The sequence below is a fragment of the Schistocerca nitens genome, chromosome 7 (genome assembly GCF_023898315.1).
Source record: "Schistocerca nitens isolate TAMUIC-IGC-003100 chromosome 7, iqSchNite1.1, whole genome shotgun sequence".
In the NCBI taxonomy this organism is placed as follows: domain Eukaryota; kingdom Metazoa; phylum Arthropoda; class Insecta; order Orthoptera; family Acrididae; genus Schistocerca; species Schistocerca nitens.
The window spans coordinates 264,515,594-264,533,135 of record NC_064620.1 but is presented as its reverse complement, the minus strand read 5'-3'; positions in this window follow the sequence as shown (position 1 = coordinate 264,533,135).

Below are 17,542 nucleotides of genomic sequence, written 5' to 3'. Positions count from 1 at the left end.
CCTCCCGCATGCCCACTATACGCCCTCGCTCAAAGTCCGTCAACTGGACATACGGTTCACGTCCACGCTGTCGCGGCATGCTACCAGTGTTAAAGACTGCGATGGAGCTCCGTATGCCACGGCAAACTGGCTGACACCGTCGGCGGCGGTGCACAAATGCTGCGCAGCTAGCGCCATTCGACGGCCAACACCGCGGTTCCTGGTGTGTCCGCTGTGCCGTGCGTGTGATCATTGCTTGTACAGCCCTCTCGCAGTGTCCGGAGCAAGTATGGTGGGTCTGACACACCGGTGTCAATGTGTTCTTTTTTCCATTTCCAGGAGTGTAGTTCCCTCAGCATCACCTGACTTAATTCGACTACATTCCATTATCCTCGTTTTGCTTTTGTTGATGTTCATCTTATATCCACCTTTCAAGACAATGTCCATTCCGTTCAACTGCTCTTCCAAGTCCTTTGCTGTCTCTGACAGAATTACAATGCCATCGGTGAACCTCAAAGTTTTTATTTCTTCTCCATGGATTTTAATACCTACTTCGAAATTTTCTTTTGTTTCCTTTACTGCTTGCTCAATATGCAGATTGAATAACATCGGGGACAGGCTACAACCCTGTCTCACTCCCTTCCCAACCGCTGCTTCCCTTTCATGCCCCTCGACTCTTATAACTGCCATCTGGTTTCTGTACAAAGTACTGCATCTGCAACAGCAATTTGAGCAGCAGTTGGCACTACAGTGACGCAACAAATCGGTTACTACGAGCCAGACGCCTTGTAGCGTTCATTTCACTGACCCCAACCACCATTTGCGACTTCAGTAGTGTCAAACGAGACCACATTTGAGGGCATAGTGGATGTCTGATGTGTTTCCTGATGAAAGCTGCTTCTGCCTAGATGCCAGTAATGGCCGTGTCTTGGTTAGGGGGAGGCCAGCTGAGGACCTGCACCTGCAATGGAACCAAACCTGGAGTTATGTTTGCTGTGCGATTTCGTATGACAGCAGCAGCACTCTCGGGTTTTCTCATGCGCACTGACTACAAAATTGTTCGTCTGGTGACTCGATCGGTTGTGTTGCCATTCATGAACAGCATTCCAGGGGGTATTATCCTACAGGATAAAGTTCTCCCACATACTGCTGTTGTAACCTAACATGGTCTACAGATTGTCGACACGTTGCCTTGGCCTACTTGATCTCCAAATATGTCTCCAATGGAGGACATATAGGAGATCATCGGATGACAACTCCGGCTTGATCCACAAACAGCAATCACCAACCAAATGTCACGGGCACGGAACTACAGCCCATAAACTGACATCCGACACCTATACAACACAACGCGTGCACATTTGCATGCTTACATTCAAGGTTCTGGCGGTCACGCTAGTTATTCATTTACCAGCATTTCACATTTGAAATGTCTTAAAAAATGGTTCAAATGGCTCTGAGCACTATGGGACTCAACTTCTGTGGTCATTAGTCCCCTAGAACTTAGAACTAGTTAAACCTAACTAACCTACGGACATCACAAACATCCATGCCGGAGGCAGGATTCGAACCTGCGACCGTAGCGGTCTTGCGGTTCCAGACTGCAGCGCCTTTAACCGCACGGCCACTTCGGCCGGCTGAAATGTCTTATCTCGTGCTTATATTAACCTGTGATCCAGCAATGTTAATTACTTAAATAAGTTACCTACACAAATGTATTCCCAAAATTTCATTACTCTACGTTAATTATGTTTTGGTGTTGTGACTTTATTCTGTCAGTGTATCTAATATATTCCAGAGGCGAGAAATTGGTTGTTAGGAAGAGTAAGTTAGTTTTAAATGGTAAAAAGGAAGATGGCCTGCCAGAAGCAACTATGATACTGAATAGAGTAATGGAAAAATTCAATGTTGATGTGTGGCGTTACACATCAGGCTTTGCAGATGAAAGTCGATAGCTTGTCGAACATCATACGGGACCTGCTCAGAATTTCTTCTTCTGTAGTTTTTAGCGACAATTAGAAAAAGGTCCTTTTGGACGCCTTCCTATTCTGCGATGATTTAGAGGCGTATTGTGCGATACCTCGCAGTGGTGTTCAGGTAATGACAACAGTATGCCTGATAACAAATATGTGTTCACAAGTAACTTTTTATGCAGATTTTTTTTTCAGAACTCTTTTTAGTTTTCCTCTGTCATGTGTGGTTATTTCATAATGCAATAAGGTTCATTTTAGTTTTAGTTACAACAATTTTCATTAGGAAAGCTGGCTGGGTACCCAAAAATGTACTGCTTTTTATGCGAGTGGAGTACTAGGCAAATCAAAGCATTGCAGTCTAAAGTGTGGTTAAATATATTACATGAACCGCTTGTACACCACAAAAATATCGCTTCCACCACTACATATGAAATTGGAATTTATTATGTATTCTGTAAGGTTTCTTCCACAATGAGGATCCTGCTTTAGGTACCGTTATTTGAAATTTCCCTTCACCACTCAAAAATTGAAACCTGCAATTTCTGTTGTTCCTAAAATTCACGAAATGATGAAGGACCACGAATTAGAGACTGCAATGGATGTTAGAGGAAAGTATACGTGAACTGCCTTGAAGTCACTTACTGAAAACTTTTTCAGAAATATAAAAAAAAATCCAAACTGCAAGAAAATTGTTAAAACCACGGAAAATTTCAAGGAGGTGGGTTGTAGCATGCGTCCAATTCCTGCGTTCACGCATTGACCATTTCTCCGAAAATCTGGGACATTATACTGAAGAGCAAGGAGGACACTTCCATCAGGGCATTAAGGGGATGGCGAACAGATACAAGGGAAGCTGGAAAGAAATATTCTGCAGGTAAATCAAAAACTAGAAATTCTTAATATCAAATGTAACAGAGTACTCATAATCCAGGTAAGACTTCTGTTTGTAGCATTTTTCGTAGGTTATATCCCAAAAAACATCAGCTTTAAAATGCAAAGACTGACTGAAATTTTGTTTTACTACTTGTGCTTTGGTTATCTAAATCTTATGGGAATATGAGATAATATTTTGTGATGAAAAACCAGTCCTAAGCAAAGCAGGTAAAGGAGGAAGGAATATCGAGGGTCTATACGAGGGCAATGTACTTGAGGACAATATTATCGAAATGGGAGAGGACGAAGAAGAATATGAAATGCGAGATATGATACTGCGTGAAGAATTTGACAGGCAGTGGGAGACATAAGTCGAAACAGGACCCCGGGAGTAGATAACATTCCCTTAGTGCTACTGATAGCCTTGAGAGAGCCAGCCATGACAAAACTCTCCCGTCCGATGAGCAAAATGTATGAGACTGGCGAAATACCCTCAGACTTCAAGAAGAGTGTAATAATTCCAATTACAAAGAAAGCAGGTGTTGAAAGGTGTGAAAATTACCGAACTATTAGTTTAATAAGTCACTGTTGCAAAATGTTAACGCGAATTCTTTACAGACGAACGGAACAGCTGGTAGAAGCCGATCTCGGAGAAAATCAGTATGGATTCCGTAGAAATGTAGGAACACGCCAGGCAATAATGATCCTACTACTTATTTTAGAAGATAGGTTAAGGGAAGGCAAACCTACATTTATAGCATTTGCAGACTTAGAGAAAGCTTTTGACAATGTTGACTGGAATACTCTCGTTCAAATTCTGAACGTGGGAGGGGTAAAATACAGGGAGCGAAAGGCTATTTACAATATGCACAGGAACCAGCTGGCAGTTATAAGAGTCGAGGAGCATGAAAGGGAAGCAGTGGTTGGGAAGAGAGTGAGACAGGGTTGTAGCCTATCCCCGATGTTACTCAGTCTGTATACTGAGCAATCCGTAAAGGCAACAAAAGAAACATTTGGAGTAGAAATTAAAATCCATGGAGAAGAAATAAAACCTTTGAGGTTTACCGATGACATTGTAATTCTGTGCCGGACGGTGTGGCGGAGCGGTTCTAGGCGCTACAGTCTGGACTCGCACGACCGGTACGGTCGCAGGTTCAAATCCTGCCTCGGGCATGGATGTGTGTGATGTCCTTAGGTTAGTTAGGTTTAAGTAGTTCTAAGTGCTAGGGGACTGATGACCTCAGCAGTTGAGTCCCATAGTGCTCAGAGCCATTTTTAGTAATGCTGTCAGAAGCAGCAAAGGACCTGGAAGAACTGTTGAACGGAGTGGACAATGTCTTGAAAGGAGGATATAAGCTGAACATCAACAAAAGCAAAACGGGGATAATGGAATGTAATTGAATTAAATCAGGTGATTCTGAGGAAAATAGATTACAAAATGCTACACTTAAAGTCGTAGATTAGTTCGGCTATTTGGGAAGCAAAATAACTGATGATAGTTGAAGTAGAGAGGATATCAAACGTAGACTGGCTGAGACAAGGAAAGCGTTTCTGAAGGAGAGGAATTTGTTAACATCGAGTGTAGATTTAACAGTCAGGAAGTTCTTTCTGAATGTATTTGTGTGGAGCGTAGCTATGTATGGAAGTGAAACATGGACGATAAATAACTTAGAGAAGAAGAGAATAGAAACCTTCGAAATATGGTGCTACGGAAGAATGCTGAAGATTAGATGGGTAGATCACGGAACTAATGAGGAGGTACTGAACAGAATTGGGGAGAAGCGGAATGTGTGGCACAACTCGACTAGAAGAAGGGGTCGGTTGGGAGGACATCAAGGAATCTCCAATATAGTATTGGAGGGAAGCGTCGAGGGTAAAATTCGTGGATGGAGACCAAGAGATGAATACGCTAAGCAGATTCACAAGGATGTAGGTTGCAGTAGTTTCTCGGAGATGAAGAGGCTTGCACAGGATAGAGCTACATCAAACCAGTCTTTGGACTCAAGACCACAACCACAACGTTTTGTGAAAAACTTTAAAGAGAAAGAAAAAATTTGTATTCAGTAACACAGACTGATTCTAGAACACCTAGTTATGAGGAATCACTTGACAAAAGTTTAGAAGTACTAACTTATGTATTTAACAGTAGCATCAGGTGGCTGGAAAATCCAAAACTGTATGAAATAAATCGATCTTGGGGAATAAAAACACGTAACGATACATTTTCCAGTTTACTCCAAAATAGGGGTGCATATTCAAGAATAAGTAAGTTGGAGATAGCTTCCGTGTTAAAGGGAAAGCACTTGTCAGCACGGCGAATATTGGAGTTTCGTGTTTCATATGCTTAAAAGTTGTCACAACTAGCGCTGGCTATACTACTTTATACTCGCCGCCTCGTTTGGCAAGTCGTTAGATCACAGCCAGGTAGTGCGCAACAGACAGATGCGAATCTACATCTACGAGATCATACAGAACCAGGATTTCACATGCCACCGTCCCAGTTGCGTGAGAGGAATACCTCGATATGGAGAAAACCCGGCGTTGGCGAGTTACTTACAGTGTTGATAAAACTGGTAGCCGTAAACAATTGTGATAGAGCACAGACAGCCCAGACAGTACAAAATCACTCGCCACTTATCCAGAGCTACATCGTTGCTGTTGGATACAGAGGCCACTGCCCCACTGTGCTCCCCATACGTCACAAGGAACTAGAAAATAAAGCACGGGCACATGGACATCGCAATTTGAAGGTTGGAGCATGGAACAAAGCTGCCTCGAAGTTGCAGAACTTATTAGTACACGCTGACGGGAAACTAGGGGCGTGTTGAAGATCACATGAGGCGTTATGTCAAGCTTACCAGAAGGTTATCATTTAGGCAGGTAATGAATATATTACAATCGCTTCACAGCGGCGGTCAATAGACGGACATCCGTCCGTTTAGCTATTCCCGACCTGCCTGAACAGTATCCTGTCGGTAATCGGTGCCGTGGATGCAGTACGTGCCCATAGCAGGACAGTTTCCCGTACGTCCCGAATTGTGTGATAATAATGAGGAACATCCCCCGATAAGAGAGTGCGTCCTCCATGCCTGAACACCTGGTCTCGATCCTATTGAACTCATCTGGGACGTTAACGACCAAGCTGTGCCTGCCTGGACGCACCTTTGACCGGTCTCTGTGAGCTGTGAGAGTAGGCTGAGAGTTCACAGATCACAATTTTCCGGAAAGCTTTCTGTGTTTGTACATTAGCAGCTTTTTTTATCCATTTTATTTTTATTTTGTTCAGCTGAGTAGCTATTTTTGAGCAACTGCAGACATATCAGGAAAACTATATTATGCTCGAGGGTACAAAGCAACCATTGCTTACGCGTTACCGGAATAAAAATAGAATAAAAAGAGCAATTACAATAGTTAACCCGTTTAATCACAAATATTTTTGGTTACAGTCATATAAGTTCAAGAAAATAAAGTAAAAACTAAACAGTATGTAAGTGCTGGTAAAAATGGGAAGTTGGCAGTAGTTTAAAACGTCATAAGATAAAATGGTTTACCAAATTACTATGCTTGAGAGCTGTAGCCATGATATCCGGTTGAGTGCAAATGGTAGCACACAGCCAAACCATCTATTAGAGCGAGGGAGCACAGGAGATATACCTGCTGAATAGGTACGCTCTATGTGTGTTCGATGTTGTCTATGACATAAACATGAATGTTAGGAAGGGGGGGGGGGAGGGTTTTTGCCTCTTTCTTCCGTCTACGAGGATAGTAGCTTATACTATCTAAATTGTTACAAGAATACCATCCTTTAGCACTTGCTGTACACAGTATACAACAACAAAAATGATGGAAGATCAATGTACAAATCTGCACATTCTCAAAAACAGTCATTAGGTACAAAAAATGGTTCAAATGGCTCTAAGCACTATGGGACTTAACATCTGAGGTCATCAGTCCCCTAGACTTAGAACTACTTAAACCTAACTAACCTAAGAACATCACACACATCCATGCCCGAGGGAGGATTCGAACCTGCGACCGTAGCAGCACCGCGGCTCCGGACTGAAGCGCCTAGAACCGCTCGGCCACAGCGGCCGGCCATTAGGTACATTAAGATAAAATGGCGAACAATGTAATAACACGTTACACTATTTTTGACATCGTATGTGACAATAAATGCAGGCCAAGACCAAGCCCATGTTCATGCGCATTTCTTTTAAAACGACACTCAAGAGAGAATCTCTGTATGATAGTATGAAAACTAGAAACAAAAAACACAAGCAAAATAAAATAAATAGTTTACGTGTCTATTATTCACTGCCTTCCCGATTAGATACTGAATCCATATGCCACATTTTCAATTTTGGTAAGAGGAAATACTACTGGGCTCATTCAATTCGCCGGTAGCAGCCTCGTCCGAAAAGTTCTCGTTATGTGCATATGGTATGCCTTCGGAGTCATTCCAAATGTCTTTGTTATTACAAAACCGAATTTACAGCATATTTAATTACTACTCGTTATTCCTGCTTTTCGGCCATCTGACATGACACACACACACACACACACACACACACACACACACACACAGTCACACAGTTTATATCAGACGCCCAAATGTGCAACGAAAAAAGATAGCCTGATTAAAAAAGTGGAACACATGGGCCCCCGCTTATATTGCATGAATTGTTACATATTATTTTGAAAGCTTCTATACCCTGGGGCACAACGAGCCTGTGCGTCCTGAGATTCGTAGGGGACAGTCTTGAATACTGTCACTCCAGAACGGGAACCCCATGGTACGTTGTTGAAAATGATGGGAAATTGATGCTAGCCAGAGTTTTTACTGGCGCTCATGAAGCGCAACCACTCGTCGACCAATTTCCGGCTTTTAATCCTCCTTTCATAAATATTTTAAGCACAGCGTACTAATGGATTTCAGAAACGCTATGAAGTAAATATTACATAAGGTACAATTTTGACAAGGGCATAATTTAGTATCGTTTGATTATTAACTATAGTTCCCGGTTTGAAAACTCGCCGTTTACGGCCATTCAGCTCAGCCGATGTGACCTCTCGACAGTTATTTACTTGGTCCTACATGATTAACATTTCGTCAGGTTCCCATTAAAATAATGTAACGAGATGTACGAGGGTGTGACGAAATGTAATGCCTCAGAATTCTTTATTTTGTTCTCAATATCGGTTCACGTATTACGTGACGTCCTTATTATTTCGTCGACTCTCCAGTTTCGCTGACGCAAGTTGCAACCTTCCGCGGCCGGGAGCCACGTGGCGAAGTTTAACGTAACTATATAGTTGCGTGGGAACAGTGTACTGTAGTCGAGTTTCTGACAATAGAAAACTTGTTCCTCCCTGGAGCACCCTCTCGCTCTGCATGTCAATGAGAGACCACACACGAATGCTGGGACGTCTGCAACAATCCGACACCTCGGGCTCACTGTCATCATCATCCTCCATAAGGTCCCAGCTTGGCTCCATCCGACTGGCATCTGTTTCCAAAACTTAAATAACACCTTCGAGAAACGGTGATGAAGCAGTGCAGGCAGAGATGAGGTTGCGGCTCCGTCAACAGAGTCAAACATTCTACAGTGACGGTATCAAGAAACTGGTCTCTCGCTGGGAGAAAAATGTTCAGCGCCACTATGAATATGTAGAAATGAAGAATAAAAATGTACTCACATTTTTCTATGTTGATTATGAAGTTAATGCCCAAAAAATTCAGTGTTTCCTAGAGGGTACTGTATTACCAACTAAAAATCTAACAAGAACAAACAAAGGGAGACGATCTACTTTTGCCCTGTATAATTGCTCGTTGAATAGCAGTATGGGAAAGCAATGTGATCAGCGTAACTCTCTCAGCGCGGTTAATACTTGCCATTGGTACTAGAACTGTTCCATCTCGTACAGGCAGCTACTAATTTTGCGCCAGGAAGTTTGCGGCACTCAGTTACATTAACCCCTTCGTGGAAAAATCTTTTGCAAAATCAATTCATTAAATAACAAATTACAAGCAGCAGGTATTTTCTGTGATTTTTCAAAGGCATTTGATTGTGTGAACCACAACATCCTTTTAAATAAATTAGAATTCTATGGTGTCACAGGCAGTGCTGCAAAATGGTTCAAGTCATACCTTGCTAACAGGAAACAAAGGGTGACAGTGCAAGGGACTAGTGAATTAAGTCATCAGCCATCATCAGAATGGGAAGAAATTACATGTAGTGTCCCACAAGGATCCATCTTAGGGCCATTGCTTTTTCTTGTATACATTAACGATCTCTCATCAGTTACAGTGCCAGAAGCAGAGTTCGTTTTGTTTGCAGATGACACAAGTATTGCAATAAATAGTATGTCGAGTGTAGTTCTAGAAAGATCTGCTAATGATATTTTCATGGATATTAATAAATAGTTTAAAGCCAACTCACTGACATTAAACTTCGAAAAGACTCAGTATATGCAATTCAGAACCTGTAAGGGGTTTCACCCAGCATATGCATAAAGTATGAAGAAGAGCAGAGAGAAGAGGTTGACAGTCTTAAATTCCTGGAATTACAACTTGATAATAAATTCAGTTGGGAGGAGCACACCACAGAACTGCAGAAACGCCTTAACAAATCTGTATTTGCAATTCGAGTGTTAGCAGACACAGGCGACATAAAAATGGAAAAGCTTGCATACTTTGCCTACTTTCATTCCATAATGCCATATGGATTAATATTTTGGGGTAACTCTTCAAGTCAAACAAAAGTTTTCAGGGTCCAGAAACGTGTAATACGTATTATTTGCGGAGTAAATTCACGGACGTCCTGTAGAAACCTCTTCAAAGAACTGGGTATACTAACTACTGCCTCTCAGTATATTTACTCCTTAATGAAATTTGTCCTAAATAATATATCTCTTTTTCCAACAAACAGCTCAGTTCATACATACAATACCAGGAACAAAAATGATCTGCACAAGGACTTAAAAGCACTTACTTCAGTTCATAAAAGAGGTCCACTACTCATGAACACTCATCTTCAATAATTTGCCAGCAAACATAAAAAATTTAGTTACAAATAAAGATAAGTTTAAAAGGAACCTGAAAGACTTACTAGTGGCCAACTCCTTCTACTCTATTGACGAATTTTTTAATGGAGACAAATGATGTATTTTATATATTGATACTATTGTTGTTGTTGTTGTGGTCTTCAGTCCTGAGACTGGTTTGATGCAGCTCTGCATGCTACTCTATCCTGTGCAAGCTTCTTCATCTCCCAGTACCTACTGCAACCTACATCCTTCTGAATCTGCTTAGTGTATTCATCTTTTGGACTCCCCCTACGATTTTTACCGTCCACGCTGGCCTTCAATACTAAATTAGTGATCCCTTGATGCCTCAGAACATGTCCTACCAACCGATCCCTTCTTCTGGTCAAGTTATGCCACAAACTCCTCTTCTCCCCAATCCTATTCAGTACCTCCTCATTAGTTATGTGATCTACCCATCTAATCTTCAGCATTCTTCTGTAGCACCACATTTCGAAAGCTTCTATTCTCTTCTTGTCCAAACTATTTACCGTCCATGTTTCACTTCCATACATGGCTACACTCCATTCAAATACTTTCAGAAATGACTTCCTGACACTTAAATCTATACTCGATGTTAATAAATTTCTCTTCTTCAGAAACGCATCCCTTGCCATTGCCAGTCTACATTTTATATCCTCTCTGCTTCGACCATCATCAGTTATTTTGCTCCCCAAATAGCAAAACTCCTTTACTACTTTAAGTGTCTCATTTCCTAATCTAATACCCTCAACATCACCCGACTTCATTCGACTACATTCCATTATCCTCGTTTTGCTTTTGTTGATGTTCATCTTATATCCTTACTTCAAGACACCATCCATTCCGTTCAACTGCTCTTCCAAGTCCTTTGCTGTCTCTGACAGAATTACAATGTCATCGGCGAACCTCAAAGTTTTTATTTCTTCTCCATGGATTTTAATAGCTACTCCGAATTTTTCTTTTGTTTCCTTTACTGCTTGCTCAATATACAGATTGAATAACATCGGGGAGAGGCTACAACTCTGTCTTACTCCCTTCCCAACCACTGCTTCCCTTTCATGCCCCTCGACTCTTATAACTGCCATCTGGTTTCTGTACAAATTGTAAATAGCCTTTCGCTCCATGTATTTTACCCCTGCCACCTTCAGAATTTGAAAGAGAGTATTCCAGTTAACGTTGTTAAAAGCTTTCTCTAAGTCTACAAATGCTAGAAACGTAGGTTTGCCTTTTCTTAATCTTTCTTCTAAGATAAGTAGTAAGGTCAGTATTGCCTCACGTGTTCCAGTATTTCTACGGAATCCAAACTGATCTTCCCCGAGGTCGGCTTCTACTAGTTTTTCCATTCGTCTATAAAGAATTCGTGTTAGTATTTTGCAGCTGTGGCTTATTAAACTGATTGTTCGGTAATTCTCACATCTGTCAACACCTGCTTTCTTTGGGATTGGAATTATTATATTCTTCTTGAAGTCTGAGGGTATTTCGCCTGTTTCATACATCTTGCTCACCTGATGGTAGAGTTTTGTCATGACTGGCTCTCCCAAGGCCGTCAGTCGTTCCAATGGAATGTTGTCTACTCCGGGAGCCTTGTTTCGACTCAGGTCTTTCAGTGCTCTGTCAAACTCTTCACGCAGTATCGTATCTCCCATTTCATCTTCATCTACATCCTCTTCCATTTCCATAATATTGTCCTCAAGTACATCGCCCTTGTATAGACCCTCTATATACTCCTTCCACCTTTCTGCTTTCCCTTCTTTGCTTAGAACTGGGTTTCCATCTGAGCTCCTGATGTTCATACAAGTGGTTCTCTTCTCTCCAAAGGTCTCTTTAATTTTCCTGTAGGCCGTATCTATCTTACCCCTAGTGAGATAAGCTTCTACATCCTTACATTTGTCCTCTAGCCATCCCTGCTTAGCCATTTTGCACTTCCTGTCGATCTCATTTTTGAGACGTTTGTATTCCTTTTTGCCTGCTTCATTTACTGCATTTTTATATTTTCTCCTTTCATCAATTAAATTAAATATTTCTTCAGTTACTCAAGGATTTCTATTAGCCCTCGTCTTTTTACCTACTTGATCCTCTGCTGCCTTCACTACTTCATCCCTCAAAGCTACCCATTCTTCTTCTACTGTATTTCTTTCCCCCATTCCTGTCAATTGTTCCCTTATGCTCTCCCTGAAACTCTGTACAACCTCTGGTTCTTTCAGTTTATCCAGGTCCCATCTCCTTAAATTCCTACCTTTTTGCAGTTTCTTCAGTTTTAATCTACAGTTCATAACCAATAGATTGTGGTCAAGAGTCCACATCTGCCCATGGAAATGTCTTACAATTTAAAACCTGGTTCCTAAATCTCTGTCTTACCATTATATAATCTATCTGATACCTTTTAGTATCTCCAGGGTTCTTCCATGTATACAACCTTCTATCATGATTCTTAAACCAAGTGTTAGCTATGATTAAGTTGTGCTCTGTGCAAAATTCTACCAGGCGGCTTCCTCTTTCATTTCTTATCCCCAATCCATATTCAACTACTACGTTTCCTTGTCTCCCTTTTCCTACACTCGAATTCCAGTCACCAATGACTATTAAATTTTCGTCTCCCTTCACTATCTGAATAATTTCTTTTATTTCATCATACATTTCTTCAATTTCTTCGTCATTTGCAGAGCTAGTTGGCATATTAACTTGTACTACTGTAGTAGATGTGGGTTTCGTATCTATCTTGGCCACAATAATGCGTTCACTAAGCTGTTTGTAGTAGCTTAGCCGCGTTCCTATTTTCCTATTCATTCTTAAACCTACTCCTGCATTACCCCTATTTGACTTTGTGTTTATAACCCTGTAGTCACCTGACCAGAAGTCTTTTTCCTCCTGCCACCGAACTTCACTAATTCCCACTATATCTAACTTTAACCTATCCATTTCCCTTTTCAAATTTTCTAACCTACCTGCCCGATTAAGGGACCTGACATTCCACGCTCCGATCCGTAGAACGCCAGTTTTCTTTCTCCTGATAACGACATCCTCTTGAGTAGTCCCCGCCCGGAGATCCGAATGGGGGACTATTTTACCTCCGGAATATTTTACCCAAGAGGACGCCATCATCATTTAATCATACAGTAAAGCTGCATGCCCTCGGGAAAAAGTACGGCCGTAGTTTCCCCTTGCTTTCAGGCGTTCGCAGTACCAGCACAGCAAGGCCGTTTTGGTTATTGATACAAGGCCACATCAGTCAATCATCCAGACTGTTGCCCTTGCAAGTACTGAAAAGGCTGCTGCCCCTCTTCAGGAACCACACGTTTGTCTGGCCTCTCAACAGATACCCCTCCGTTGTGGTTGTACCTACGGTACGGCTATCTGTATCGCTGAGGCACGCAAGCCTCCCCACCAACGGCAAGGTCCATGGTTCATTCTAAATTCATACTAAATTCCTTAAACCTATAGGACACCATGAGCTGCTCTGTATCATCTAACGTAAGGGTACCTATGGTCGCATTCACGCCTCCAACTCATAACCTCAATACATGTAGGTGTGTCCTGTCACACACTACACCAAAATAATGACCAGCTCCAACCTTATAAATACTTCAGGGATGTGTCCTTCACGTCTCAACCACAAACACGGTTCAATTCTATTATACTGCCATTCCTTGCTACACAAGGTGAGTTTATTCTTACAACTTATCTAAATATTTTTCATAACACTAAGCAATCTCTTTTACTATTAATTAGTTAGCTCTAATGCATACACTAGGTCTCATTGCCACTTCAGATCCGGCTTGTACACGAATTAGTACTTCTTTTTAAATATCTGTTTTTGGACCATTTCCAATAAAACAACAACTTTGTACTTACAATATTACCAGGGTTCTATACATAATTGTTACTCAAATACATTTGTATCTTAATTACGTCATACTTCTCTGTTGTTTATATCACAGTTAGGTTTGTCACATTAGGTATTTTTCTTCACTAATCGGTGGATAGAATGGTTACAGAACTCATGGCTTGATAGCCATGACGGAAAATTTTAGTATTTGAGAGTAAGCGCCGAAATTTTGGTGGATAGGAAAGATGAAGAATGAGTGAAATCTGAAATGGGAAAGAAGATCTCACACACCTGGGACTGCACAGCTGCCACACTGTGTAGAGGTTACAGAACAACCTCCTCCCTACAGAATTCATTCGTTTATTATTGGCTTGATAACCACAACGGAAAATTTAATGTGTTGGAAAGAAGAGATCGAAATTTTAGGTGGATAGGAAAGATTAAGAATGAGTGAGACCCGAAATGGAAAGAAGATCTCACACAGGTGGGACTGCACAGCTGCCACACTGTGTAGAGGTTATAGAACAACCTCCCTCCCTACTATTAGTATTGTTATTTGAGCTAAAAACATTTAAAAAAATTGACATGTTCCACATCCACGAGGTTGGTTGGTTGGTTTGGGGAAGGAGACCAGACAGCGAGGTCATCGGTCTCAGCGGATTAGGGAAGGACGGGGAAGGAAGTCGGCCGTGCCCTTTGAAAGGAACCATCCCGTCATTTGCCTGGAGCGATTTAGGGAAATCACGGAAAACCTAAATCAGGATGGCCGGACGCGGGATTGAACTGTCGTCCTCCCGAATGCGAGTCCAGTGTCTAACCACTGTGCCACCTCGCTCGGTGTACATCCACGAGGATCTCCTCAGCACGGATGTATGGAACGAAAAACTAATCTAATCTAATCTAATCTAAATGAAGGTCCTCTTCGTCCCTTCTGTCAGGAGACTGAGCTTGACGTATGCCCCTTAAGTTGTTAATCCTGTGTATAAGAAAATTAGCTGCTGTCTATAACAGAACCTTTCTCGTTTTTTAGTGTATTCCGTAGAGGAACACAATATAGTACTGTGCTCTCCTCGAAGTTATATGAGACTACTAAATGCGATTAAAATTATCATGTATTGCAATAGCAGTGAGACAAAACATGATGCGTGATTGTTGCTAAGCTATCAAATTAAAGGGAGAAATAGGTGATTTAAATTTGACAATCGTAGACTATTTCAATTAGATATTCCAAACATTCGGATAATGGCATAAATAAATGCGTATGTGTCAGTGAAGACATCTAGTGCAGATAAATAGGCAGAAACATCCATTACTGTGTCAATACGACATTGCGCAATAATCAGTGGAAGAAGACAGATCCATTGAATATTGGAGAGTATGCGTACGGATTGATTTAAAGTGAAAGACCTCTCAAAACTAATCGAGTGTAAGGCAGATACCAGAGAGATTCTGAAGTGTCGGCAGAAGTGCCAACACCGTGTTGTTTGAGGAAGCCGAAATGCACGCTACAAACTCACGCAGGCTGGCGTGAGGTCTGAAACAGGATACGTAATGAATGCTATAAAGAAAAGTACGTAGCTTCTGGAATACTCAACTTTAATCCACAATTGGTGAACATTGGTCTTGTTACTGTACATGCTTCATTAGATACATAGCAAAGGAGAAATGGCGCCTTGCTAGGTCGTAGCAATTGACTTAGCTGAAGGCTATGTTAACTATCGTCTCGGCAAATGAGAGCGTAATTCTCAGTGAACCTTTCCTAGCAACGTCGGCTGTACAACTGGGGCGAGTGCTAGTAAGTCTCTCTAGACCTGCCGTGTGGCGGCGCTCGGTTTGCAATTACTGACAGTGGCGACACGCGGGTCCGTCGTATACTAATGGATCGCGGCCGATTTAAAAGCTACCACCTAGCAAGTGTGGTGTCTGGCGGTGACACCACAGATTCATTGAAAGAATCGTCAGGAAATGTATTCCAACCACGAAGTAGTTAGTTTATAGAATCCTCGTTCGACCGATACTCGAATACTACGAGTCTGTCTGGGACTCTTATCAGACGGGATTGATACATGAAAGGTCCAAAGAAAAGAAGAGCGTTTCGTCACATGAAAGCTGTTCTATGATACTCCGCCAAGTACAATGGTAGACGCTATAAGGGAGATGTTGAGTATCACAGTGTGGTTTACTATTAAGATATCAAGAGGGTACGTTCTTCGAAGAGGCAACTAGTATATTGCTTCCTCCTATGTATATCTCGCGAAATTACTGTTAGACACAGTCCAGCTCAAACAAAGGTTCACCAACTAGTAGTTGTTCTTCTCCCAGAATTCCATTCGGAACTGAAACAGGAAAGGGAGGAGGTGATAGATGTACACTAAGTACCCTCCTCCATACACCACAATGTGCTTCCAGAATATAGAAGCAAAAGCAAATGTACTTCCGTTAACATATTTTGTGTACCTCATATTTAACGTTTTGTTAACGGGCAGAATAAAAATTAGGTACATAGAATATGTTAACGGAAGTACATTTGCTTTTCTTTGACCGACACTGATTCTGCTGCTGACGAGGGGTCTAATAAATAATTTATAAAAATCAAGAGGAAGAGACAGAGTCATAAAGAGCGTAGAGATCCTCAACAATAAACTTACTTCTTGACGTAATCCAACACCTTATCTGACTGAAGGGTATAAATTAAAAAAATTGTAGGCTACACCAGGAATACCGTATCTTGATTAGTATTTCCAGTTAATCCGTTTACTATGCCCTGCTCTGCTAGTTACATATCTGTACAACACAAGTACAGCAAATAAAGTATCCCTGCCTCTCAGAGAACACAAGCAATTATACTTGCTTACCTTACACATTTTACGAGTAAAACGATATTCACTTCATCTATGTGTTTTTGAAAATCACTATCTTGTCAGCAGTTCTGGATACTCACAGATGATCCAGAATTACTGGATACACTTATGCTGTCTAAAGTAACATAAATAATAGCAATTACTGAAATAACTACCGTAGTATATTAACTGTTACTTCCCGAGTCCAACTTATGTCCATCCTGTTTTAAAAACGTTACTGACTGAATATAAGAATGATAAAACAGATTTTACCCAGCAGCGAGTAACTTTCCCTGAGATTTATTTCCATATCTATCCCATATCCCAGGTCTTCATAAGCCTACAGCAGGAAGTGATCCGCGTGTGTCTCTAATGAACTATAATTTCCTCTCTATATGTCCGCCTGCTTAGCTGGGTATTAACGTGCTCGCTTCCCATGCAAGCGAGCCCAGGTTCGATTCTCGGCCAGGCTGGAGATTTTCTCCGCTCGGGGACTGGGTGTTGTGTTGTCCTCAGCATCATTTCACCCTCATCATCGGCGCGCAAGTCGCCCAATGTGGCGTCGACTGAAATAAGACTTGCACTTGGCGGCCAAACTGCCCCGGATCGGGCCTCCTGACCAAGGATGCCATATGCTCATTTCATTTCTTTCCCTCTCTACATTTCTTCCATTAGTAGATACTTAGCTAATTCTTTTTATCACCTCTAATTTTCAGACTAACAAGGATAGTAGACGAGATGTGCGTCCAGTGACCACTTGTGGTACATTTCTTTGAAGCAGAATAAAGTCGCCTCTCTTCTAATTCTGAATTAATATCTTTATATCTTGCAGCCAGTGGTATATCGTGCTTTTTTTCAATAAAAACACAGTCCATATTATGATGTTTGTTAATGTCCTTTATTTAATTTTTGCGATTAGCTAATTTCGACAGTGCTTCAAGTACCTGAAACTGAAATATACGAGGGTTACCCAGAAAGTAATGCAC